Source organism: Rattus norvegicus, chromosome 12 (genome assembly GCF_021556685.1).
Source record: "Rattus norvegicus strain SHRSP/BbbUtx chromosome 12, alternate assembly SHRSP_T2T, whole genome shotgun sequence".
In the NCBI taxonomy this organism is placed as follows: Eukaryota; Metazoa; Chordata; class Mammalia; order Rodentia; family Muridae; genus Rattus; species Rattus norvegicus.
The window spans coordinates 44766689-44793952 of NC_141545.1; the positions used below are offsets into that span (position 1 = coordinate 44766689).

At 49.8% G+C, this 27264-nt stretch overlaps 2 long non-coding RNA genes across 3 annotated transcripts; one reads left to right on the forward strand and one right to left on the reverse strand.

Annotated features, from left to right (window-relative positions):
- Positions 1 to 25065, forward strand: LOC148002348 (uncharacterized). The gene is made up of 4 exons (XR_015634367.1): positions 1 to 426; positions 895 to 1005; positions 24185 to 24263; positions 24651 to 25065. It is a non-coding gene; the product is annotated as an uncharacterized LOC148002348 (long non-coding RNA).
- On the reverse strand, positions 21242 to 27264 carry LOC108352455 (uncharacterized). 2 transcript variants are annotated; one of them, XR_015634369.1, is made up of 4 exons: positions 23711 to 27264; positions 21900 to 22004; positions 21562 to 21663; positions 21242 to 21371 (listed from the first exon to the last, which is right to left on the reverse strand). It is a non-coding gene; the product is annotated as an uncharacterized LOC108352455 (long non-coding RNA). The 2 variants fall into 2 exon arrangements; XR_015634368.1 differs by lacking the exon at positions 23711 to 27264 and having other exon boundaries at positions 21900 to 22942.

Sequence of the window (27264 nt, forward strand, 5' to 3'; positions counted from 1 at the left end):
CTCTGATCAATGTTCCCTTTGATGGGAAGGAGCCCCTGGGACATTGGCTGGCCACAGTAGGTCATTTATGCAAGGGAATCAGGGCCGCCTAACTGAGAAAGGCACACGGCCTATTGAAATGGCTGTGGCATCCCAGGGTCAAGTTAAACTGCACTGACAAGGGCGTAATGTATAATTCAGGAGCCCAAACAGAGTAGAAGTGCATCGGAGCAAAAACGCACACATGCGAGATGGGTTCAGTCGCCCGCCACTTTCTGGAAAATGACGGTGAAGCAATTTGCACGGGTAGGAAAAATGCTTCCAAGAATCAATGAAGGACAGTGTCCAGAGAGGTCCAGAGCCGGCTCGAGGATGGTCCAGGAAGAGGCCAAGTGTCTACTCTGCAGACAGCTCACCGGTGTGCTGACGGCGTAATCGATGGCTCAGGTAATATGCTAACAGCAGCATCCTAGCCTCCTCAAACTGAGATAGGCACATTCTGACCCTCCTGTGGCACACTGGGAGGGAGGGGCTCTCAGAAGTTCAGAATCTGTTCTATTGCCTCATTCCTCTTCATGTTGTGTTGGGCTGACACTGTCTCAGGAGAGGGGAACTGAGTCCCATGTATACACACCGGCTCAACTGAGAGGCTCAAGCTCAGGAGTCAGCAAACATTTTCCATTAAGAGCCAGATGGTAAATATTTCAGATGTCAACAAATGCCAGTCTCTGTTGCAACCGCTCAGGTCTAGCTTATAGCCTAAAAACAACCACAGACAATATGCATTCAAATTATCAGGGGTGGTCCAAATAAAACTTTATCGACAAAAGCAAACAGTGGGCCACATTTTGGCCCATCAGCAAGTCTATAAACTTCTGGTTGAGAACAATTACGTCCTGTTTCTTCATCTCACAGATGGCAAAAACAAAAGCTCAAATGGGAAATAATTCGTCCAGTGTCATCTACCTTGGACAAAGACCCCAGCTGAAAGCAAAGGATGTCGCCTGTCTTCTCATGCTGCCTAAGGTACCACATCACAGGGCCACCCTGTCCTGTCCTTCTTGCCTTCCTTCCCCTCCATCTGGTTTACACCAGGGATATGATACACAAACACTCACAGTCCCAGTGTCTATCAAGCTTTCAGTCTGGTGAAAGAAACCATGTTTCAAGTGAGTTTACACAAAGAGCCACTGTGGATACAATGAATCAAGCTCATCAAAGGGACTACAATTAAATACACTGTAAAACCTAAAAACCTATTAGTTCGTTATTTAAAGCTACCCACATCAACAACTGGGTACATTTTTTCCTCTTAATTTTTTTTTAAAAATACGTATTTAATTTTTAAATTGTGTGTATGTGTATGTGTGTGTATGGGGTTGGGTATACACATGAGTGATGGTGCCCATTGAGAGAGGGCATCAGAAACCCCTGGAGCTGTAGTTACTGGAGGTTGTAAGCCGCCCTACATGGATGCTGAGAACTGAACTCTAGTCTTCTGCAAGAGGGAGGGTTACATGATGTTAGCCACTGGGATATCTCTCCAGCTTCGTATTTTTGTTTGTTTGTTTTTAATAGGAGTGGGGAATGAGACAGGGTCTCACGGTGTAGCCCAGGCTGGCTTTAAACTCACATTCCCTCTGTGTCAGCCTACTGAGTACTGAGATCACAGATATGCAAAAATACACCCGGCTTTCTTTTAATTACCCATCTACCTTTACTTAGGCATAGAAACATATATATGGGGCGATGTGCCTATGGGTATGGTCTACATTTTGAGAAGGCAAAACAGAAATGTGAACCAAGTCCCTTGGCGCAAAACTAAGGTTGCTTCTATAGCAAAGTATGCGTTCCTCCCCATCAGTCAACTCATAATACACCTTGGGACCAAGTCTTTTCAAAAGGTGACCTGTGCCTGCATTTCTCAGGAACCCATGGGGAGGAAGGTGGCAGGACGGTGAGCTTGGTGGCTGGGATGAAGGAAAAACAACTTCAGAGTATTTTTGATGTCGTCCCTCCCGAGGAAGGTGATATTTAATCTTCCCCTGTGTTTAATTCTGCCGCAGGATTTGCTTAATGCTCTTCCTCTTTAAGATGACTTTGATGATCCAGAAATAAGTGTGCCCCCATTAGCCCCAAAGGTATTTCAAACCCAGGAGCTTCCAAAGGCAGACAGACCACCACCGCAAGCAAACAAAGAGTTGGCATGAGCGCCCGGGCAGTCAACCATGTCTTTTACCTTCTCTGACTCTGGTCTGTGAATCTGAGAAGCAGGGCAAACATAAGACCTTCTTGGGCTGGGTCACTTGGGGTTGTAATAGCTAAAGACCCCTGGCTGCTGGTGCAAATGGCTTAGTCAGTACAGTGTTTGCCATATGAGAGCCTGAGTTTGATCTCTGAGAGCATTTAAACCACCTGTGACAGTGTGTGCTCCTGGTTCTAGTGAAGAGGAGGCAGAGACATCCCAAAGGATCATTGGTCAGGGTAGTGGTTTGAATATGCTTGGCCCAGGGAATAGCACTATTAGGAGGCATGGCCTTGTTGGAATAGGTGTAGCCATTTTGGAGGACATGTGTCCCTTTGGGGATGGGCTTTGAGACCCCTCTTTCTAGCTGCCTGGGGACAGTCTTCTGTTTGCCTTTGGATGAAGTTGTAGAAGTCTCAGTTCCTCCAGAGCCATGTCTGCCTGGAAGCCACCATGTTCCCACCTTGATGATAATGGACTGAGCCTCTGAACCTGTAAGCCAGCCCCAATTAAATGTTAGCCTTTATAAGACTTGCCTTGGTCATGTCTGTTCACAACAGTGGGAATCCTAACTAAGACAGTCAGGCGGACCAGCCAAATCAGAGAGTTCCTGGTACAATGAGAGACCCTGCCTCAAAAAATAAGGTAGAGAGTGATTGGGAAAGACACCGGGCTAACCTCTGGCATCTACAGGCATGTGCACACATGTATACATGTAACCACATGAACACACACACACACACACACACACACACATACATATACACAAATAAAATAAATGGGACCTCATGACTTCCTTGGAGGTGCCTGGTGTCCTAAAGATCACCATAGATCACCCACACCCAACCCAGCTCAGACAGTACCACTTGCTGACAACATCAAAGGGAGGCCTTGATGCTCTGTATAAAATCCATCCATCCACCCACCACCCACCCACCACCCACCCATCCACCCACCCATCCACCCACCCATCTACCCACCCATCCACCCACCTATCCACCCACCCATCCACCCGCCCATCTACCCACCCATCCACCCGCCCATCCACCCACCCATCCACTTATCCATCTTCCCATTCATCTATCCATCCACCCACCCATCCATCCATCCTTCTACTCACCCATCCATCCACCCACCCATCCACCCACCCATCCACCCGCCCATCTACCCACCCATCCACCCGCCCATCCACCCACCCATCCACTTATCCATCTTCCCATTCATCTATCCATCCACCCACCCATCCATCCATCCTTCTACTCACCCATCCACCCATACATACATCCATCACCCACCGCCCACCCATCCACCTACCCATCCACCCACCCATCTACCCACCTATCCACCCACCCATCCACTTATCCATCTTCCCATTCATTTATCCATCCATCCACCCACCCACCCACCCATCCATCCATCCATCCATCCTTCTACTCATCCATCCATCCATCCATCCATCCATCCATCCTTCTACTCATCCATCCATCCACCCACCCATCCACCCACCCATCCACCCACCCATCCACCCACCCATCCACCCGCCCATCCACCCACCCATCCACCCGCCCATCTACCCGCCCATCCACCCGCCCATCCACCCACCCATCCACCCACCCATCTACCCGCCCATCCACCCACCCACCCACCCATCCATCCATCCATCCATCCTTCTACTCATCCATCCACCCATCCATCCATCCATCCATCCTTCTACTCATCCATCCATCCATCCAGATGTCCATGCACTCATCCATCTGTCTGTATCTTTCATGAACTCTGACAGTGCACAAGCATTCCATGAGGAGCTTCCCAGTCATGAACACCAGGTACCACCTCTGCATCTCCTAACCAAACCAGGACCTTCTTAGAAGATGCTATGTATCCTACAAACTCCAAAGGATGTGCTCAGAGAAGACAGGAAGTGGAGTGCTCTGGCCGGGGATTAGGGACAAATGGAGATATCCTTCAAGATATGGTTTCTGGGATGTATTAGGACCAACTTAGTCTGGTCTCCTCTGGTCTCTCTTTTTCACTCCACTCAAGCCTTCAAGTCTCAGAAGTGCAGTTGATATTCTAACTTCCTGATCTCCACCACTGGCTAGGGACAACCCCTCTCTTAAGCACTGTTGCAATGTTACAGGAAATACAAGAAAACGATGAAATTCACATCTGTTCACCACAGGCATTGTGATGAGGCTTGAAGCTGAAGTGGGTATATCCATTGACTACTGGCACTCAGAATCAGACATGCAGTAGGTCGCTAAGGGGGCTGGTGATGGAGAGAGGTCACAACTCTCTGCCTCCTCTAGAGCTGGGTGTCATTAGCACAATTAAGTTCTGAATTCCACTCAAAGAAATGTAAGCAAACAAAAATGTGGCTGTTTTGTTTGTTCACTTGTCTGGTTTGTAGGCTGAAGTAACACTGGTTTTCTGACCTGAAGCTGCTATTCTGGGACATGAAGGTGGTGGATGGACAGGTGGATGGGTGGATGGACAGGTAGATGGATGGGTGGAAGGATAGATGGATGAGTAGATAGATGGGTGGATGGATGGAGTGTGGGGTGAATGAGTGGATGGACAGGTAGACAAGTGGATGGGTGAACAGGTGGGAGGGTAGATGGGTGGACAGACAGACGAACAGATGTATGGATGGATGGGTGGTGACTGGGTAGGTGAATGGATGAATGGGCAGACAGGCAGATGGGTGGACAGACAGGATTGTGGGTGGATGGATGGATAGACAGATGGATAGATGGATAGATGGATGGATGGACGGATAGATGGATGGATGGGTAGATGGATGAGGGTACCAGGACCTCCCTTTTGAAAGTAGAGGCAATGAATGGTAGCAATCTTAATCTTGAGTGTTCATTTCTAGACTTTTGAGAACAAACTAAATAACTAGTTTGTTTACATAAGCAAGACTATAGGGCTTTCTATAATGCCCCACCTAGCTCTAAATAGCACCAGGGTATACACAGTGCCCAGTACTGAGGAAATCCAAAGAGAGGAGCTGGGAAACCCAGGAAGGTGCAGAAAAGATGTGGCAGTCCAGGAATTATGGGATAGAAAATGAGATGTGGGTGTCTCGACCTAGCCAATGAAATGGTTAGAGGTTATAATGTGGGACAGAAGAAAGGTGTTCGAGTCAAGTAGCCAAGAGAGACGACACGGCAGAGAAGTCAAGTCAGATTCTAGAGAGCTTTGAACCCCAAGAGAGAGAGCTGAGCCCTTACCCTACAGGTCTTGGTGACAGGTGGAAGCTATGGCGGCTTTCAGGGGCACCTCTGTGATTCCTGACCGGTGCAGAGTCATTTCTCACTTATTAATGGCCATGTGCATGCTCACTGGTCAATGCGATCTACGCGGCCCACCGGAGCTCTGTTCTCGTGATTGCCGACCCTGGCAAGTGATCATTAGAACCTGCCACCACCCTCCTCCCCTCCCTGTGTTAGTCTGCCTCACCTGTCCCTCCATCTGGCCAACATCTCTCTACCTGCACAGAGTGGATAGAGCTCCCTTAACAAAGTACTGCGAGTGCAAATGAGCTACTCGGACAGGGTCCTGGGCTTGTCCCATGGCTCAAGAGACTTGACATTACCTCGCAGCATGGGTGAGCTCCTTGAGAGACCATGCACACACACACACCCCAAAAAAATAGTGGAGAGCAATTGAGAAATACACCAGTCATGAACCTATGACCTAGAAAGTTGTATATGGGCACACATTCTGTCTCTCTGTCTCTGTCCTTTCTGTCCCCTCCCTATCTCTGTCTCTATCCCTGTCTCTCTCTGTGTGTGTCTCTGTCTATCTCTGTCTCTCTGTCTGTCTGTCCCTCTCTTCTTCCATCCTTCTCTCACCATGCCTCAGTTTCCTCCATAAAATAGGGACAGCTGGGGTTCCCCCACTTCTAGCACACCTGACAAGGTACTATACACAGCAAATCCCGAAGACAAATGTCCCCAGGCACTGGTTCTTCCACAACCACATGGATTTTTCTGACCTTCAAAGCAACTGTCTCTTGTTCCTCATCCTTCGTCCCTTGTCCCTTGTCCCTGAGGTCACCCTTTGCACTCTCCCCTCTCATCCCTTTGTGTTATCTAGCTGGTTTGGTCACGTTTTCCACCAAGCTGCAATTTCACGCGGTTTGGGAAGAGATACCATTCCAGAGACTTCCACCCTGCGGCTCTCTGGAGATTTCTTGGTGATAGAAAACCGCAGTTTGGCTCCGCCTGGAACCTGTTTGAACATTTGCTTTGCGCACACTTCAAAACCCCAGGCACTTGGCCGGCTCACCCATCTACTCTTGGCAGAGGGCAGCTTCCTGCTTCTGCAACACTAAGCTTTCAATCTGAGGGAAAAGGGCCCTTTTGGACAACAAACGGCCCTTTAAGAACAATATTTTGATGAGTTGAGTGTAAATGAATCAGAAACACATGGATTAAGCCCCTCTTGATGTGCACATGGGTTTAATAATTACTGCGGGCAGAGGAGAAGGGAAATGGGGCTGGGAAAGCCGTGTCTTGGGTTTTATCAAATCTAAAATGTTTGAGGAGTAATCCAAGACATTCCACACACCCTCAAACCCGGCCAGATTTTTCCGATCCCACTTCCAAGGAGCCACACGGATCTTTCTAGTAACGACAGGGCTGCTCTAAAGAGCCAGGGTTTTGTGGCTTCTGATTGGCTGCACGAGATGCCCTGATTTACGAGGCCATTCAAAGATTTATATATCAGCCATTATAACAAGCTCCTTCCGAACTGTGCGGCAACCCCAACACAGCCATATAAATATCCCTCCTGTTAGAAGCCTCTTTTCTATTCACAAACTTCCCCTTCTTCTCTTTCCCCAGCCCCCCTTAAGCCACAGATTCCCCCCGACAAGGTCCCAGACCAGTGCAGAGCGAGGGAATTAATTTCCCCATGGCTGGAACGTGTTTCACTTTGGATGGAGTTTTAAATGACTTGGGTCCACATAAGCTACAGGTCATGTGGAGGTTACAGCTAAAGGGCTCATAAGTTAGGAGAAGGGTGGAATTTTATAAATGCTTATTACTTTCATAAAAAGAAAAGCGAAGTTGTGTTCGTGCCTAATGCAGTCAAACACTCCATACATCAAGGCAGGCCGTTTCCTAGAGGAAATGTCCCACACCGCTTTGGCGGGCTTCTGTCTTCCTCCACTTAGATGACGACATCAGTGTTGGATGTCTGGTTAGGATAAGTTACTTTGCCCACATGTCACCATCCCTTGGTCTCTCCCTCGAATGAATGTGGAGTCTGTCAAAGCTCAGAGGTCCCCTTAATCATCTCGTCTAGCAGGCAGCAGAAAGGGTGGGGCGAGACGTAGCATAGAGAAAGGCCTTGCCTCTTAAACCTCCACAGGACTCTTTTCCAAGCCCTGTCCACACAGGCTACGGGAGTTGCCTGGGAAAGACAGACAGGAAGAGGTTTGTGGGTAGACACATCTGGCAAGTTCAAACGGGACAGTCCACTGTCTCGGCAAACACAAAGGAACTAGTTCATCAGCAGTGTGTGTATAAGAACTATGGTGCAAGCAATACACGCCATCCCTACTAGTCAGCTAGGTTGCAGTAACACTGTGTAACAAAAAAATACACTCATACTCACAGGCTTGCGAGCGGACTGAGCTAGCTGAGGTCAGGTAGACTTCAGACTCCAGCTTCTCACCCTGTTCCCCAGGTCCAGATCTATTTTGTGCTTTTCTCTGTCTCCTGGATGTGTGACCCTTCCCTGGATGGGAAACTCCTGCTGACCATACAGCTTTTGTTCTCATAGAGTCATGGCTTATGAACTGAAATGCAGACCTGAAGGAATGAATTGGTGGTCAGGAGTGCTGCTTGCTGCTCTTCCAGAGGTCCTGAGTTTGGAACCCCAGTTTGAGGGTATCCAGCAGCCCCTTTTGACCTCCCTGAACACTGTGTGCAAGGGCACACATGCACACATGGGCGCAGGGTTGGGGGAGAAAACACACCGAAGCCTTCCATACTGTGACTCCCAGGTGAAATGTTCCCCCACGAGCTCATTTGTTTGATCTCTAGGTGCCCAGAGGATGGCACTGTTTGGTTGTGGAACCTTTGAGATGTAAGGCTTGTGTGCTGGGGCTGGGTCATTGGGGATGGACCTTTGAGAGTCAGAGCATGTTTTCTGTACGCCAGTCTCTGCTTCTTCCCTGCTGAGTTGTGATACCCACCTCAAGCTTCTGCTGCAGAGTCTAGATCCCTCCCAGAGCCATGAATTCTGGCCACCATGCACTGAAAGCTCCTGAAATTATGAGCCAAAGTAAAGCCTTCCTCCTGTGAGTGTCCTCTGTCAGGCATCGTTGCAGAGATGAGGCAAGCTGCTGACATGCTTGGTTGCATGTTATCTTTGAGTTGTCTTCCCAGGGTCATCCCCTGATACAGCCTTCGAGTTCCGATGGATGCCAGTTATTCCTCTCTCTAAATGCCCAGGTGTGTGCGCGCGCCTGTGTGTATGCATGGGTGTATTGTGCGTGTGTGTTTGCATGCATGTGTGTATGCATTTGCACATGCACGAGTATATGTGTGTATGTGTGTGTAAGCAAGGGTATGTATGTATGTATGTGTGTACTTATGCGTGTGTTTGCATTTGTACATGCATGGGTGTGTGTGTGTGCCTCTGTGTTTGCATTTGTGCATGCATAGGTGTTATGTGTGTATGCATTTGTGCATGAGTGTGTCTGTGTATGCATGCATGTATTGTGAGAGTGTGTGCATTGTGCATGCATGGGTGTTGGTGTATGTGCGTGTATGTGTGTATGTGTGTGTGCATTGTGCATGCATGGGTGTTATGTGTGTGCATTCATGTGTGTATGCATTTGTGCATGAGTGCATCTGTTTGTGTGTGCATGCATTGTGAGAGTGTGTGCATTGTGCATGCGTGGATGTGTTGTATTGTGTGTGTATGTGCGTGTATGTGTGTGTGTGCCTGTGTGTTTGCATCTGTGCATGCATGGGTGTTATGTGTGTGCATTCATGTGTGTATATGCTTTTGTGCATGAGTGTGCATATGCGTGCATGCATGTGTGTGCATGCATGCATGGGTATGTATGTGCATGCATGCACGTGGGCCTGTGTGTAGGAGTGCGTACGTATATCAAGGCCAGAGGTAGGCATCAGCCTTTGCCTCTGTCACTCCTCCATCTCATTTTAAACAGGGTCTCACACTAAACCTTGAGCTCACTTTCTAAGGTTGTCCAGCCAATGAGCCCCAGGGATCCTCCTGCCTCTACCTCTCCCAGCCCTGGGATTACAGATGTGCTCCCATGCTGTATCCAGCTATTTTACACGGATGCCGGGGATCCAAACTCTGCTCCTCATGCTTGTGCAACAGGAACTGTCTATCCTAGCTGAGCCATCTCCCTGACCCACCCCTGTAGACTCAGCTACAACTTTTCTAACTTTGCCCCACTGCCATGTTCCCATAGTGCCTCATCTCCACCTAAGTAGAAATCATATTTTGTTAACAATGAAAAAAATCACACCCTCAGTGCTGCGTCCCACCCACCCTGGTCATCACTTCTGTCATATCCAGCTCTGGCCGCGTGCCGGCTTCATTGCCAAACGCCATTCAGCATCCACGTAGCATGAGCACAGAGACATGGCAGAGACACGGAGCCTGTGCCCTCATCAACTAATGACGTCAGCTCTCAGGAAACAGGAAGGGACAGAGAAAAGGGCTTCGTGCTGCTCCAGGGGGCAGCGAGGACGGGACAGGATCAAATCACAGGGACACTGAGTACCCAGCAGTCGGTCCGGCTGTGAATGGGAGAATGAGCATGAGTCATAGGCTCACCCATGCCACCAGGAAACAAAATGGTGACCTGCTGAGAAAGCTCTAACGGAAGAGAGGACGATCGTGGCTTCTGTTGTTGTGACTTTGAGTGATGTTGCTGCAGCAGGCACAGCACTCATATAATACAGGTTTAAGGAAACAAGGCTCAGGGGTTGGGGCCATAACTCAGTCAGCAGAGGGCTAACCGTTCATACCGGGTCCCATCCCCAGCAAACAAGACATAGGAGTGCACACCTATAACCCCAGCACTTTTGTGGTTGAGGCAGGAGGACCAGATGTTCAAGGTCATCCTTGGCTATGTAGAGAGTATGAAGCCACCCTGGGCTACAGGAGATCCTCTCTCAGAAAAGAAACAAAGGCCCAGAAGTAGTTTTCATTAACTTGTGCACAGCCACTAACAAAAGAGCCTTGAGCTTCCGACTCAGATGTCGCCGATTTTAACAGAAGCCTCGGGAGACCTCAGAGAAGCCAGAAAAGTCAGGCAAAGCTATTTGTGGGGGATGGGGGGAAGCTCATGTGAGTTTGTAGGCTCACAGAACCACCCCATAACCCTCTTCCATAATCAGTTTCTCTCTGGCTGACAAAGCTAGCCTGTAGGCTCAAACCCTCTTCCCTGTCTTAACTCTGGTCTCCATGCATCTTATGCATGGCCTCCCTGAAGCATTACATCATCTTAAGCCCGCCCCCGAAGCCCCAAAGGTCACTATAATGGCTTCATTATTAAACAGGGGGTAGACGTGGGGAGGCTTCAGGAGGAGGCAGTGTATCCCGGGTGTGCGGCACAGATGACTGTGCCGGGCTGTCTGGTGATAAGACCATATAGCATGAGTCTGAATGTCACCTCTTCTCTTTGGAATTTATAAAACTGTGCTTGATGTAAAGTCAATTCCAAGGGTTGTGGATTTAGCTCAGTGGTAGAGCGCTTGCCTAGCAAGCGCAAGGCCCTGGGTTCAGTCCCCAGCTCAAAAAAAAAAAAAAGAAAAGAAAAAAAAAGAAAAAAAGAAAAAAAAAGTCAATTCCAAGAGAAGATAAAACAGCCACAGGGAGCGGGGGGAGACCAGATTTCTACTGATTTAAAGAAAACTGGGGGTCCTCAGAGACGCCATGACACAATGTGCTGATTTCCACATCAGTTAACTGTGTGGGAGTTGGCCTCGGTGCCGTTGAGAGTCAGGTCTCTGCTCTGGGGTTTGTCTGTGGCTAAGCAGAGTTAAACAGAGTTGAGTGATGTATCCCACCCAGTTGCTGACCTGGGACCTTGGAACAAGATGAGGGTCTTCGCCAGGGTCCTAGGTTAGGACAGGGTTTGCATCCAAGGATGGCTGTCTTTGAGGCTGGGAGGGAACTGGCCAGCAGAGTGCTTGACCGGCACAGACAAACCATGGGACTTGGTCTCCAGAGCCACATAAACCAGGTGTGGTAGTTATGCACCTGCAAACTCAGCACCCAGGAGGCAGAGACAGGGGGGTCAAGGGTTCAAGATCAGGTTCAGCAAGTCTGAGGCCAATCCATGCTCCACAAGGGAAGAAACGATGTCCATTGTTCTAAGGGATACAAAGAGAAGACACAGCGAGATTCGGGAGAGACAACGGAAGCAGAGACTAGGACATGCTACCTGTGTGTGTGAAGTGTCCCACTGTAGGCTCAGCCGTTTGAACGCTTTATCTCCAGCTGGTGGCGCTGTTTCGGGAGAACCTCCAAGAGATGGAACCTTGCAGGAGGACACGAGTTGCCTTGTGGGGAGAGGATGTTGAGGGCTACGGCCCTCCCAGCTTATGCTCCGGCCACAGTGTTTCCTGGTTCACTCAGGTGTGAGAAGACTATGCCATATACTCCTTTTAGCCGCCATGCCTTCTCCACTGTGATAGATTGGAGTCCTCTACAGCCAGGAGCCAAAACTCAATCGTAACCTCCAGTGAGTGGCTTTTACCGGGTGTTTTGTCAAGAGTGATTAACACCATGCCAAGGAGTGCCGGAAGCTAACAGAGGCTGGCAGAACCATGAAGGGTCCCTCCTGGAACCTGTGCCTGCAGCACCTCCACTGTTTTGAGGCAAGTTTTGTGGCCCTGGAAATCGACACAGACTTGACACAGGCAAACCACTTCCCTTTACTTCCCTCTGCCTCTGTTTGTTCATTTTTAAATGGCTGTACATGCTGACCATTTTATATTAACTCAATACGGGCTAAAGCCATCTAAGAGGAGGGATCCTCAGTTGAGAAAACGCCTCCATAAGATCCAACTATAGCACATTTTCTTAGTGATTGATGGAGGAGGGTCCAGCCCATTGTGGGTGGGGCCATCTCTGGACTGGTGGTCCTCGATTCTATAAGAAAGCAGGCTGAGCAAGCTATGGGGAGCAAACCAGTAAGCAGCACTCCTCCATGGCCTCTGCATCAGCTCCTCCCTCCAGGTTCCTGCCCTGCTTCAGTTCCTACCCTCACTGCTTTTGATGGTGAACCGTTAAATAGAAATGTGAGCGAAATAAACCCTTTCTTCTCAGGTTTCTTTTGGTCATGGTGCCTCATCATAGCTGGAGTAAAGTAATTCTAAGATGGCATACTAATAGTGTCTCCCCCATAAGGTGCTGTGAAGAACTAGGAAGAGCTCATGCCTGGGGCAGCTGCTGCTGTTAGTGATCTGATCCTTAGAGGCCCATCCCCTAGAAGGCTCATGGCTGAAATACTCCATGCCTGTGACAAAGGTCTAGGCAAGGAAAGAGCAGGGTTGATCTCTCAGGCTCCCATCCAGGCCTTCGAAGGTAGATGCTTGGGAGAGCAGAGTAAACCAGAACACCTGATTTCAGAAACCCAGAGACACAGAGGAGGCAAAGAGAGGGAAGGCGAGTACCCTTCAGCCCTTCTAACAGGGCTGGGAGTCAGCTGTGCCTCTCCCCTAGCCTCCTCTTTAATTTGCTGCAAGAGGACCTCCCTTGCAAGTTGGTCATGAGTATAAAAGAAAATTATAGATGGGGGAAAAAACACGTGTGTCCCATTTGGTAGTTTTCCTTCCTGTCCTTAATTGTTGATTCCTTTTGCGTGCCTGGCATGTGAGAAGCATTCAGCGATGGTCTCCAAAGTTTTTGATTTTTGTAACTATTTTCAAGCGAGCTGGGGACATCCCTACAGATTTCAGACTCATGGTGTAGAAAACCCCCTGCTTTCTCCTCTCCCTTGAGGAACCTTGAGAGGCTCTCCTCAGGATCCTCCAGCAGCATCCGTATTTCTAACTATAAGGAATGGGGGATAGCGTGGCAATTTTCCCACCCCAGCACCCTGGGGACACAAAAGACATCAGGAGCCATGGGACGGCATGCACCTCCCAAGTGACCTCACACTTCTGCTGGAGCACAGGGCCCTCCCAAGCCCTTGCTCCTTGGATTTCCAAGAAGGAAAAGCCAGGTCCCTCTCATGGGTCCGTTCGGTCCACCCTCCCTCCCCAAAAGTATTTCCTGAGCATCTCTTTCAAATGTCACGTTGTTCTCGACTCTGAAGAGACAAAGGGGGAAACAGATAGGGTCCCTCCCGCGATGTCTTATTAGCTAATTTACTGTACAGAAAAATGCATCCTCTCAAACCATAAACAAGTACTTGGAGGGGAAGTTTACTGAGACGATGGCTTTAGAGAGGTTTTTAGAATGGGATTTAGGGAAAACAACCAGAAAGACCATTTTGGGTTATAGCTGAAGAACATGGGTAGGCATTGAGCAAACCCCAAGAGGAGCGAGGAAAGGTGCCAAGCAGTGGGAACAGCCTGTGGAAAGACCCTGTGACTGTGACCGGGGTGGGGGTGGAGAGCTTCTGGTCAGCAAGGAATGAGATAAGACAAAGGGACTTCGAAGCATCTTCTATGCCACGGGGAAAGGCAAACTGTTCCTAACGGAATCCGGCAAGCATGGGACATGGGGCTGAGGCTGACTCTCGAGGTTGCATCTGTTTATAAGGTGGGAGGGGCTCGTGGTAGCATCTGTTTACAAGGTGGGAGAGACTGTTCAGGCAAAGTCTCAGAAAGCAAGAGTGTTCTCTGCAGCCGTAGCTTAACTTGGACTCCAGTCTTGATACTTTCCTCATCCCTGTGACAAAAACATCCAACCAGCATCATCTTAAGGGAGGGTTCGCTCTGACGGCAATTTAAGAGATCTGGTCTATCCTGGCGAGGATGGTTAGCATCAGTGGGAGCTGACCGCTGCTCACTGTTCATCTATAGTCCAAAAACAGTCAACAGGAAACAGAACCAGGCTAGGGAACTAGGGGACTGCAAGTCCCGCCCACCATGACTCACTTCCTCCACACAGGCTCTACTTCCTGAAGAATCTACAGACTTCCCCAACAGCGCCACCTGCTGCAGATCAGGTGTCTAAACACATGAGCCTATGGGGGACAGTTCCCATTCAAACCAGTCCTGCATTGTCTCTGTATGAAAAGGGGGGAGTTAGACGGAGTTTGAAGGAAGAGGGTCAGAACAAGAGGCAGGGGGAGTTCACCTGCATGACGCAGAACACACACTATTGTGTTACATATGAACAGCACACAGTCCTCTTCCATGTGTGGCTCTCCCTTCAATCTACAGGGCGATTACTACCTCATCCCCACCTCGGTTGTCTTAGAGGAGAATCTGAGGCAATAAGAAGATGAATGACTGAGCTCTGAAGCACAGAGCCCCTAAGTTCTAAAGTCCCAAGCCAGGATATAAGCATCCCTTTCTGCCCCTTCCATTACCATCCCTTGCTCACCAAGCTGGTTCCTCCCAGGCAGGATAGTACATGAAGACTGTCCCGCACAAACTCAGAAGTCCAAGTCGCAGGAGGGGTCTTTAAAAGAGTTGCTTCTGTATTTTCAAGTGCCAAAGACTAAAAAGCACGCATGGCCGGCGCACATATTTATTCATTCATTCATTTATTTATTGATTTTGTATTGCATTTGCTGTTTTTCTGGGGCGGGGTGTGCATGCAGAAGTCGGACCACAGCCGTGGGAGCCAATTTTCTCACTCTGCCCCTTGATTCCTAGGGATCAAATTCAGATAGGTCATCACGTGTGACTGCAAGCACCTCTACCCTCTATACCATATTTCTGGTCACAGTTCACTTTTTTAAGGTAATTTCTGACCTGTTGGTTATTCTCACATTTGTGCCTGTGTGTGTGTGTGTGTGTGTGTGTGTGTCTGCCTCAGTCAGGGGTGTGCAGTGTGCAGTGTGTAGTGTGTGTGTTTGTAGGGCTTCCATTTTCCAGCCTCTCCTCATGTGTAGGTGTCTCCATTTTCCAGCCTTCCCTTTGTGTGTGTGTGTGTGTGTGTGTGTGTGTGTGTGTGCGCGCGCGCGCATGTGCACGCACTTCCTCACTCACTTCTTAGCCTTATTTTTTAAGACAATCTCTGTCATTGAAGTATATGTGTGTGCATCTCCATTTTCCAGTCTTGTGTGTGCGTGTGCGTGCGTGCGTGCGTGCGTGTGTGTGTGTGTGTGTGTGTGTGTGTGTGTTTCCTCACTCACTTCTTGGCCTTATTTTTTCAAGGCAGTCTCTGTCATTGAACCTGGAACTCACCAGTTCAGCTAAACTGACACATAGCCATAGACCCCAGGAACCCTCTTTTTTTTTTCTCTCTCTCTCTTTTCTTTTTTTTCAGAGCTGGGGATCGAACCCAGGGCTTTGCGCTCGATAGGCAAGCGCTCTACCGCTGAGCTAAATCCCCAACCCCCCCAGGAACCCTCTTGTCTTGTCCCCAGTACTGGCATTAAAGGCACACGCCTAGCTGTTATGTGGGTGCTGGGGAACTGAACTTATGTCTCCATGCTAATGAAGCAAGCACTTTCACCTCCCTAGCCCCTTAGTCGATATTATCTGTACTTCTTGAGCCCGATGTCCTTGTGCCACTGAGAGGGACAATAGAGCGTCTGCTCTGGGTTCCTAATGCAAGTCGCACAAAGATTCAGGTGCAGTTCCTGGCACACCGTCAGGGCACAGGCGGTGTTCCTACCGTCAGCACAAGCTGCAGCTCATCCTATTATTAGCAGGGACGCTTCAGACCTGGCTGGGCAGTGACCCTGTCCTTCCAGATGATAAATGGGCTGTCTGCAGCATCTTCCCCCACAAAAACAAGAGCCAAAGGAGGTCACAAGACAAGGCATTGAGCCATGTTGGAAAGTCCTCTCACACACATGCTTCGGAACAACAACAAATAAATTAACTGTTCCAGTTGGAGTTGGAGTGGCCAGTGTGGAGACGAGAAGTGAATTCAGGTTGTGAGGCAGCAGACAACCAGGTCTCCCCTGAGGTAGTCTGTGTGTCCCTCAATCTTATGGCATGGGGGCCACTTAGGCTCCCACACTGTGAAAGGTCAAGTCCATGGTTACGTTTCCTTGATCACACATCTGTACCAGATACACCCTCATGTCTGCGTCCGTCCATATGTGGACGTGGTGCCAGTTAAACAGCACGGGGGCAAACTCTAATGTCACCTCCCAGTACCCACGTTTTACAGAGAACAATGGGGTTTCCTGAGCCATTTCCCAGACTGTCGAGTCAGGCCTGTAAGACCTCACACCCTCGGACCACTTTGCTCAGTGGCCCTGTTGAGTGTTAAAATCCTTGCCAGCTCTCAGGCCTGCCTATGCTGTCCCAGCCTTAACCTCACCGTTTGCCCTGCATCCATGAAGTCTCCCAGGGTTCAGTGTTGGCAGCCCAGAGCACAGACCCCTGGTGACAGGCAAGGCACAGTTGGGCCAAGGACAACAGGTTTCACAGCCATGAATCCTGTGACACCAACATGCCCTGTCGCAGTTTGTCTTTGAAAAACACAATCCAGGATCAGACGGGAGGATGGCAGGCTCCTGGGGCGGCTAAAGTTACCTTCCTGACATCCTCACCGGGCAATACCAACAGCCCACCCATCCATCCATACTCTGCAGAACAGCCTGACCTAGAGACAGGACCTAGGAGTGTCACCATAGATAGGTCCTCAATCATCTGTCCCCAGCATAATCCACCCTTACCAGGTCCCCTCCTGACGATTGCCCTTTAGCTGTTCATCTCCCTCTGATTTGTTTCAGATGTGAGCGTGTGATCTCAAAGCTCCGGTTTCAAAGCCGAGTGCATCAGCCCTTGGCCTTTTGGACCTCGGGCTCCATACCAAGTGGCCTTTCCCATGGACAGGTCCCCATCTCACATCCCTGCACTGGTGCCAGCTTCCCAGGGGCTTTTATCTTCCTGACAGAAGGGCACCACAATCCACGATTCCAGAGAGAGGGGTGTGAGAGAGAGAACAAACTTCTGGTATGGATGGATTCATACTGAGGTGAGGGGATCCCCGGTGAACTGTCTTTAAGGGACCCTTGCTCAGGTGTACAGGTGGTGGCAGTACCCTCAAAACACCAGTGTCTGGTCATCATTTCCAGAGGCTCCCGGTACTGGCTCAGACAGACAAACTGGAGTTAGGACTTAAATGATGTATAGCTATTTTCTCCAAATTGGAAAAACAAAATAAACAACAAGAAAACCCTATTCTTCTAGAACGGTGGCCCTCAACCTTCCTAACACTGTGACCCTTTAATACAGTTCATGTCATGGTGACTCCCCCCAACCATAAAATTTTTTTTCTCCTTCGTAACTGTAATTTTGTTATGCTATGACTTGTAAACATGTGATATGCAGGATATTTGACATGCGACCCTCAAGAGGGTCACAAGGCACAGGTTGAGAGCCGTTGTGGGTCAATAAGACTTGGGACTGGGGAACTTGGGACTGGGGAGTTTTACAAGACACACAAAGGTTCCCCAATTCACAAGGCCTCTCTCTTCAAGTTACTTGAAACAGTTTTGGGGTTTTGCTGTTTGTTTAATGTTGTGGAGAGGAGGCTGTCCTCACGGACAGGTCTGCACCTTGTGCACGGAGCTCAATGGACCTTGGCTTCCGTGAGTCCCCGCCCATATTGGGGTGGGCTTCTCAGGGATTGGATCCTGAGGCCTTTGACATCACCAATGAATCTCTGAGGGAGTTGTAAGCTCATGGCATCACCTCCGGTAAAAACCCAGGATATGGTGCGGAGTTAGAGAGCATGGTTGGGAGAGATGTGGCCTACAAAGATGCATCCTGCCCCTCGCCCCCCCCCGTCTCCCCTGCCCTCTCACCCCCCTTGCCTTCGCCCCCGCCCCCACCCCCGTCCTCCCCCTCGCCCCACCCTCCTGCCCTGGCCCTTCATACTCAGCTCACTGGCCACCACACAGGGAACCACTCAGGAACAACGAAACAAAGCTTCCATGATCAAAAGTCAACACAATTCCTTCCTCCTTTTCAACTGTTACTAGGGCTGGCAACATGGCTTAGTCGGTGCTTTGCTGCCAAGGCTGGCGCTCTGAGTTCGATCCCCATAACCTGCAAAGTCCAGGGAGAAAGTGGATTCCTGTACATTGTCCTCTGACCTCCACTCACAGCCCATTGCACTCTCCCTCTCCACACCCCCACACCTCGACACCCCCACTCACAGGGAGAGGGAAAAGGGGAGAGAATAAATTTGTAAGTAAGCAAATAAATGTGATTAAATTGGTTTTGCCAGATAGGTCTCAGAGCACTGAATGGTGGTGGTGGTGGTGGTGGTGGTGGTGGTGGTGGTGGTGGTGGTGGTGGTGGTGGCGGCGGCGGCAGTGGCGGTAGTGGTGCATGGATAAAAGCCGCCTGGAGATTATTCAGTGGAATACGTGTACAGGTTCTGTACAACACCCTGCTGTTTTCTACAGCAGATTTGAGAGCCCATGGATTTCCATGAGGTTCTGTGGCTACAGAGGGACAGCTGTAATTAGGCACACGGGGGCCTGAATCAGATGGGAAACCGTTAGCCACGCGTATTTTAGATACACACACACACACACACACACACACACACACACACACCCTGCTGGAAAGACCCACCCACCCTCAGCCCCCTTAAAGGGGACAACCCAGGCCATCTGGCCAGAGCTTAAAGGCCCCTGACACTTACCAATGCTGAGGTGCCTTCTGCATTAATCCCTGGAATTAGCTTCCGGCCCCACTGGCTCCGTCCCCCGAATTACCGGGGTGCAAAGGTCAACACATTAAGCAGGGCAGAGCAATACCAGGCCGTAAATCCCCCGGGCAACATGGAAGCCTCAGTGATATTCACACGGAATCACCCGGCCACCCATGACCCCCATACTGGGGCCGTTGTGTGTGTGTGTGTGTGTGTGTGTGTGTGTGTGTGTGTGTGTGTGTCCCGCACTGTGTTTATGAGCCTGGTCAAGCCCTCCTGGGCAGCGCCCCCACACGCAGCCCTTTGATCACGGAAACCCAATACCCAAGGCCTGTGTTTTATGGACAAGCAAGTCTAGATTAAGAGAATTAACCACAGCGGTCACAACTCATAAATGGAGGCCTGGACCTCACTGCAGCATGGCCTAGGGGGACCAGGAAAGGGTGGAGGGGGAGCGAGGATGGGTCCCAGGGTCCAATCCATGGCACCCGCCCTGCATCACTCCAGAGCCGAGGTAGGCATGGCGGACAAGCATGAGCGTGAGCGTGTGCAACCCGCACAGGGAGTTGGGAACTTGAATCTCAGCAATGTCAGTGTCTCTTCCCTGCTTACACCAGGCTCCCAGGCTGGCTGGCTGTTTACTCTGTTTCCGCAGCCTTCCCAGAGTCTATCAAATAGCCACACCAATCCCCACATCAGGCACAGCTGAGCGTTGACATGTGCCTCCCCAGAGGTTTGAATTCCAGGCCTGGTACCTGGAGACATCATCTTATTTGAAGATAAGGTCATTAAAATGGTCATGAAGACTCTAGGGCATGTCGCTGGGTTTAGGGTGTGCCCTAAGTCCAGTGACTTACATCTTCCTGTGACCCCAGACGTTGACTAGAGAGACATGAACACAAGCCAAAGGTCTGCCCCGCCATGCTGGGCACCACAGGCCACTCCTGGAGAGGCAAAGGGTGGCTCTCCTGTTAGAGAAAGAACATGGAAGAACACGCCCAATCTATCCCCTTCTGTGTGTAGGTCTGTGCAAAAAACAAACACGTTGAGGCTTCTGCATAAGGGGCTTCTGACTGCCTCCACTATGAGACAAGAAGAGTCTTCTGGTTGCTTGTATTTCTGTTGTTGTGTGTGTGTATGTGTGTATGTATGTGTATGTGTATGTGTGTATATGTGTGTATATGTGTGTATATGTGTGTATGTGTGTATGTGTATGCATGTGTGTGTATGATTGTGTGTATGTGTGTGTATGTATGTGTATGTGTGTATGTGTATGTGTGTGTATGTGTGTATGTGTGTGTATGTATGTGTGTATGTGTGTATGTATGTGTGTATGTGTATGTGTGTGTATGTGTGTATGTGTGTGTATGTATGTGTGTATGTGTGTATGTATGTGTGTATGTGTATGTGTGTGTATGTGTGTATGTGTGTGTATGTGTGTGTGTGTGCATGTGTGTGTGTGTGCTGAGGTACACCTTTTGCATGCACATGTGTGTGCATAAATTTGTGCCGAGGCCAGACAACAGTCTCAGGTATCTCCCCTCAGGAGCAGCCCACCATCTTTTGTTTTCATTTTTAAAAAGACAAACAAGCATAGAAATGTTTTCTATTTAAAAAAATGTAATTGGGCTTGGTGGTGTACATATCACATATTAATCCCAGAACTTGGGAGGCAGGCAGATCTCTGAGAGTTCAAGACCAGCCTGGTCTCCATGGTGGGTTCTAGGTTAGTCAGGGCTACATAGTGAGATTCTATATCAATCAATCAATCTATATATATCAATCAATCAATCAATCAATAGGTAAAGGCTTTGTTCCCATGCAGATGTCCCAAGCCCTGCCCTGTGACCATGCTGACTGGTAAACTCACTGTCCAGAGCAGTCCCTTGGGTGCTTCCTCTCATGAGAGACTGAAGGGGTGATAGCTGAATACAAATATTGTTGTTTATTTGCTTAAATAATGCTTCTAGTTACTTACTTGACTTGGGCATTCAACCAGTGGAATGGACTACAACTGTCCCATTTTCTTTCCTAAAAGTGGGTTGAGTGGAAAGTTCCAGGTCTTTTGAGAAGGGCTCTCTCAGTAGGACCAGGGGCTCACCCACCACTTAGGCAGTGGAGAGAAGCAAGGAAGGCCTTGGGGGTCTCCAGACAGAAAAGCACCAAGGCCATGCCCACTCCTCCATCTTCCCCTCCAGCCACCTACACCTCATCTGTTTGTCTCTTGTCTCTGTCCGTTTGGGACTCATCTCTGCCCTCGAGTAAGTCGATGCTTCCATGCTTTGCACAGCTGGGTCATTAGGTCTCAGCTCTGTGTCTTTTCCTTGTGTTGGCTCTTCATCCACCACACACAACAGAGAGAGCAGGAGGCAGGCGGAGAGGGAGGAAGGGAGGGAGGGAGACAAAAAGAGGCAGAGACTTAGTCAGTGCTCTATTGCTGTGAGGAGACACCATGACCAAGGTAATTCTTATAAAAGGAGATTTGTTTTCAACTCTTAAAATAAAAGCATCCGACTGGGGCTTACAGTTTCAGAGGTTTAGTGAGTTATCATGGCAGGGAGCAGGGCAGCATGCGAGCAGACACGGTACTGGAGAAGGAGCGGAGAGTTCCTCATCCAGATCCGCAGCTACCGGGAAGAAAGAGACACTGGGCTCAGCTTGGGCTTTTGAAACCTCAAGGCCCACCCCCCAGTGACACACTTCCTCCAGTCAGGCCACACCCCCAACCCCTCTCAAACAGTGCCATTCTTAATGACTAGCATTCAGATATATGAGCCTGTGGGAGCCATTTTCACACACACACACACACACACACACACACACACACACACAGAAGCACTCCGACACCACCTGTTCACCTTACCTCTGGCCCAGGAGTCCCTTGACAAAAGGGTGTTGTCTCTCTTGTCCACTGCAAAACCCCGGCTGGCAGAAGAATCCACATTGACACGTGACAGACACAGAGAGCCTAATGCATACAATCGTGAGATCTCACTTAGCCTCCCTTCGCCTCCCTCCACTTGCTTATGTCTCTTCCCACCTCTGCAACAGCACAGTAGTGCTGTGTGTGTGTGTGTGTGTGTGTGTGTGTGTGTGTGTGCGCGCGCGCGTTTGTGTACATGCATGCTTGCACGTGTGGCCATGACAGCAGGTGTTACGGAAGCCAGGTGCTGGATACCCTGAGTGACCAGGGGATGTGAGTACCATATGGGTGGTGGGAACCCAACTGTGGTCCTCTGGAGGTCCTCTTAACGGCTGAGCAGTTTCTCCTGCCCCAGCAGCTGGTGTCCTGATTTAAACCCCCACTGCTTTTCCTCCAAGTCCCACAGTGACCCTGTGGGTAGTAAGTTGCCTGGGTCAGCCTGACTTTGCTGTAGGAGCCAGATGCCTGGTCAGACGCTAAGATGGCCCTATGAAAGGGTTTTCTTAGCTGAGGCTCTCATCGCATGTCACCAATAGACTTGACCCAGATGAAACATTCAAGAGTCAAGGTTCCCAAGGAAGAGGAACTGCCTCCAAGTGGCCTCTGGGCTTCCACTGCAATAGCCACTGTGGCCTGGGCCCCCAGCCTGACCTCAGATGAGCATCTTGCAAGTCTCTAAAGCTTTGGCCCAAGAGGGAATTATTTCTCCGTCGCTTCTTGTCCTTCTGGCTAAGGACAAGTGAGAAATGTTGACCCATGAGCAACCCTGTGTGATAAAACTCAGGGGCCTTTGCCATATTTAATGCAAAGTTTCTTAGGACCTGGAGAGGTGGCACTGGCTGCTCTTCCAGAGGACCCAAGTTCAATTCCCAGCACCCACAGGGTAGCTCACAATTGTCTGTAACTCCAGTTCCAGGGGTTCTGACATGTTCTTCTGGTTTCTGTGTACAACAGAGGTACATGTGGTGTGCAAAAGTATGTGCAGACGAGACACCCATACACATAAAACAAAACTAAAGTTAAAAAAAACTAATAAACACAGCCATTCTACATATGTCTGGGGTCCATGTGACATTCTAATGTGTGTGTCTAAAAACACACGATTGCTGCATTCCCAAAATAGGTAGGGCCTCATTTGAGGCATTAATTTGTATTGGACACATTCAAATCGCACTGTACCCACCTAATTCAGCGGTTCTAACCTTCCCAATGCTGCAGCCCTTTCATACAGTTCACGCTGTGGTGACCCCCAACCATATAATTACTCCATTCCTACTTCATAACTAATCTTGCTACTGTAATGTAATGTAAACACCGGATATGCAGGATAGCTGATGTGCCACCCCTTGATAGGGGCATTTGAGCCCCAAAGGGGTCATGACACACAGGCTGAAAGCAGCTGTTCTCACCACTGTTAACAGGAGTCCTTCCTCCCATCCTGCCCCTGAACCCAACAGCAACCCCCCTTTTCTTCCTCCCTCCTCTTTCCCTCCCTTCCCCCTCCACTCCCTCCTCCCTCCCCTTTTCCCTCCCCCTTTCCCCCTCCCTCTCCCTTCCCCTCTTCTCCTTCCCCCCTCTCCTCCCTCCCCCTCCCTTCCCCTCTTCTCCCTCCCCCCTCTTCTCCCTCTCACTCCCCCTCTTCTCCCTCCCCTCCCTCCTCCCTCCCCCTCTTCTCCCTCCCCCTCTCTCTCCCTCTTCCCTCCCCCTCTTCTCCTTCTCCCTCCCCCCTCTTCTCCCTCCCTCATGCTCACCCCTCTGTGCTCTTCTCTATCCCTATGATCAACCCTCCGCTTCAGCTTGCAGTAAATATCAGCCTCAGCCAGACATGGTGGTTCTTAGCCATAATCCCAGCACTCGAGAGTTGAAGCCACAGGATGGTGAGGTTGAGAACAGCCTGGGCTACCTTGTAAGACCCTGACTCAAAAGCAAAAAGTAGTTTCTTGGCGGAGAGTTTCCCCTCCTGTCTTGGCAGAGGTGACTTCCCCAAGTATTTCTTGGCAACCAAGTTCTTCTGACTTCATCCGTGGACCAGGGCCTTTCCAGTGGCCAGAAGAGGAAGGGGATTAGCTGTAAGTGTGTTTGTCTTTGCTTCAAGCTTAGTGCCTTTCTTACTTGGAGCCCCATCTTGAAGGATGATGGCTGTTTCTCTCAGTCTATCCATCCACAGTGTAGAATCTGCAGCTGCTACCTCAGTCTCCGAGAGCTCCTCTGTCCTCTGCCTGCAGGGCAAGCTGGTATTGAATGGAGAGACGTCACTGATTCAGGCTCAGTTTATTATCAGCAAGACTTGGTCAAGATGTCATGGTAAGTCTCCAAGCAGCAGAAAGCTAGTTCGTCTCACTGGGAGGCATGTATTTCAACTGTATAGGTCCTGGTTTTAACCAGCAGCATTGTAATTCACCAGATGCCAAGAATTGAACTAAATAGTATTTTTCAAAGAAATACGTTAGGGGGAAAAAAATCTTTCTTTCTCTTTCATGCAAGAGTTAAAGGGTCCTTTTGGGCTCAGCTTTTCTGAAAAGTAAATAAATAAATAAAAATAAACCTTTCCTAGACACATCTGTGTAGATTAATGTTGGTGCGTGTGTGTGATTTTCAGTAGAAGACATTGGGAGATTTGAGTACCTGGTGTGCTCTAATCAGAGGTCCTCAAGTATACTGCATCTTAACTTAGTTCCTCCCTGCTTCCAGGGTTCCCGGGCTTTCGACAAGATGTTCAGAACTGTGCTCCAACCTAAGAAAGGCCCCGGAAGGTGCTCAGCCCAAAGCAAAGAGAATGCATTTACACCTAATCCCCTCCCCTTTTTTTGGTCACTGGAGAGGCTCCGGTCCACGGATGAAGTCAGAGGGCACTGTTTGCCAAGGGACACTGGGAGAAGTCACCTCAGCCAAGACAGGAGAGGAAACTCCATGCCAAGGCTGGGATCCACTTTCAGGCTCCCATCACCCCCTGCTTTCAATTTCCCCACGCTGCCGCATCTCCGATTTTTCCAGTGTCCGAAGCAGAAGTTTTGGCATTATCCACAACCTCCATCCTTCGGGCTGGCCGGCACGGTGCTCACATCCATCTGTGTCACGGAGAACATCCTACTTCACGGTAATGGGTCTTCAAAGCTAAAACACAAGGGCGGTCAGTGAGCACCAGCTTGGCCAAGTGAGTGGCAGGAAGGAGAAAAGATGGCTCTCAAAGGGCTTTTCAGATGGGGAGGGTAAACCAGACTATGCAGTGGAAGCAGCTGGCCAGCTAACAGGGCGTTGAGGATGTCACGCACTGAGTGGGTCACACGTGCAACACAGGAAGTCGTCCGTGAGTGTGGTGACGCATGCGGAAGAACCAATGCCATCCTTGTGCAGGCTGAAGTCACCTACGGCTGTGCTGGCTTACATCTGCAATCCCCGCCCTCTCGGGCAGAGGCAGGAGGATTGTAAGTTTGAGGACGGCCTGGTCTACACAGTTCTAGGCACCCTGAGCTTAGAGGGAGACTCAGTCCCAAAATCAACAGGGTAAATTAAATAAGAGCTCATATGTCGTGTCTCCTGCTTCATTTGAGTTGTTTTCCTAACTAAGAGTATTTGGCCCGAGTGGCTAACGATAGGGAACAGAGTGCTACATCGCTTCAAAGGCACCTTGCAAAGCCCCTTCCCTTTGGCTGCCTCAGGAAACTCAAAGAGTGTACAATACTCTCTTAGCTCAGATTCCTTTACTGTCCAGTGTGTGCTGCTAGGTTGTACAGGAAAAGGCTCACTGCCGCCCTTGACATGACACACATTATTCCCCATCTAGTCCTTTAATGATTTAACGATATACGCAGCCTATGAGCTCTCCCAACTCGACGAAATGCAGTGTTCTGGCTAGCGTTCACTAATGTCTACTGGACACAACATACAATCACTTGTGAGAAATCTAAGTGAGAATCTGTCTAGGTCAGCTTGGCCTGTGGGCACGTCTAAAGAGGGGTTGTGTGGGACAGTGGACCTTGCCGGGAAACTTAGTAAGGTAGAGAGGGTCTGATTCCCCTGCAGCCGGGTATCCACCTGAGATGGTAGGCAGCCCCTGCTCCCTGCCAGATTCCTGGCCTGGAACACGTGATCGAACTCCCCACGTTGGTCACACAGTGCCAAACAATGTTCTCCATGCTAATGAGGTCTCTAAAGGCCCTGAGGGCTTAGCCAATAAGCTCCCCTTCCCAGACAGTCCTCCCTGCAAAAGCTATTTAATCTCTGGTCCACCCTGAGGAGTTGGTACACATCCATTTTCCACAATGAACAGTTAATAAACGGTATGGATAAACATGGACTGTCTCTCCCATCAAAACCACTGTGGTGAACATGGAGAAGGCCTTTGCCTACAGAGCTGCAGCCTAAGTCTCCCGTAGAAGGCCCCTCTACCCTTCCAGACAACTGCACTACCTTTGTTGATGAACTAAGCTGGAGTTCCCCATTTCCCAGGCCCTGGGTTTGTCATTGTCCACAGCCTCCAACGATCCCGGCCTTGTCTCGGGCCCATGGACCCCTGATCCTTCATCCCCAAGTAGTCTGTGTGACACCCAGTGTTGCAAGGGTTGCCTGAGAGTCAGGGAAGCCCAACTTCAGCCTCCCACATCTTAAGACTGTGTCTTCCCATCCTGACAGCGATGGTGGTACGGGGAGACGAAGTCAAGCACTCCCCATGGTTCAGTTTGCTTCTCCAATGGCGGCTCCCAGCACCCCAGCAGCTGGTGGAACGCAGACCCACAGGGTTGTTTTAACTGTTAATTGGCATAGGAAGACCCAGCCCCCTGTGGCAGATCGTTGGTGGGGGAATAAGAGTGAAGAAAGTTAGCTTAGAGTGAGTACAGACACTCAAGTGGGGACGTTCTCACCCTGCTCTTATTTCTGGATATGGCTCCCTTAAGTTCCTACCTTGACTCCCCCAAAATACTGGAGTCTACCCGGAACTGTAAACCTGATAAACCTGACTCCCCAAGTTGCTTTTGGGTAGGATTTTCATCACAGCAGCGGGAATGAAACAAGAACGTTCACTCAGGAACCCACAGCAGCTCAGTTCCAACCTGCATCCCGTCTCTCCATCCCCACTCCCCTCACCTCACCACCACCCGGATCTCAAGTCTGTCAACTCTGCTTGTGTTCCCCCCGACACACCATAGTCTCTTTGTGTTAAAATCTGGTTCCTTGGGTTACAAAGGGACCAGTCTGTGTTGTCCAGCTTTGAAGGGTTTTGTTTTTTCTAAGATAAAGTCTTGCTGTGTAGAGCAGGCGAGCTCTGAGCTCACAACCCTTCTGACTCAGCCTCCCAAGGGCTGGC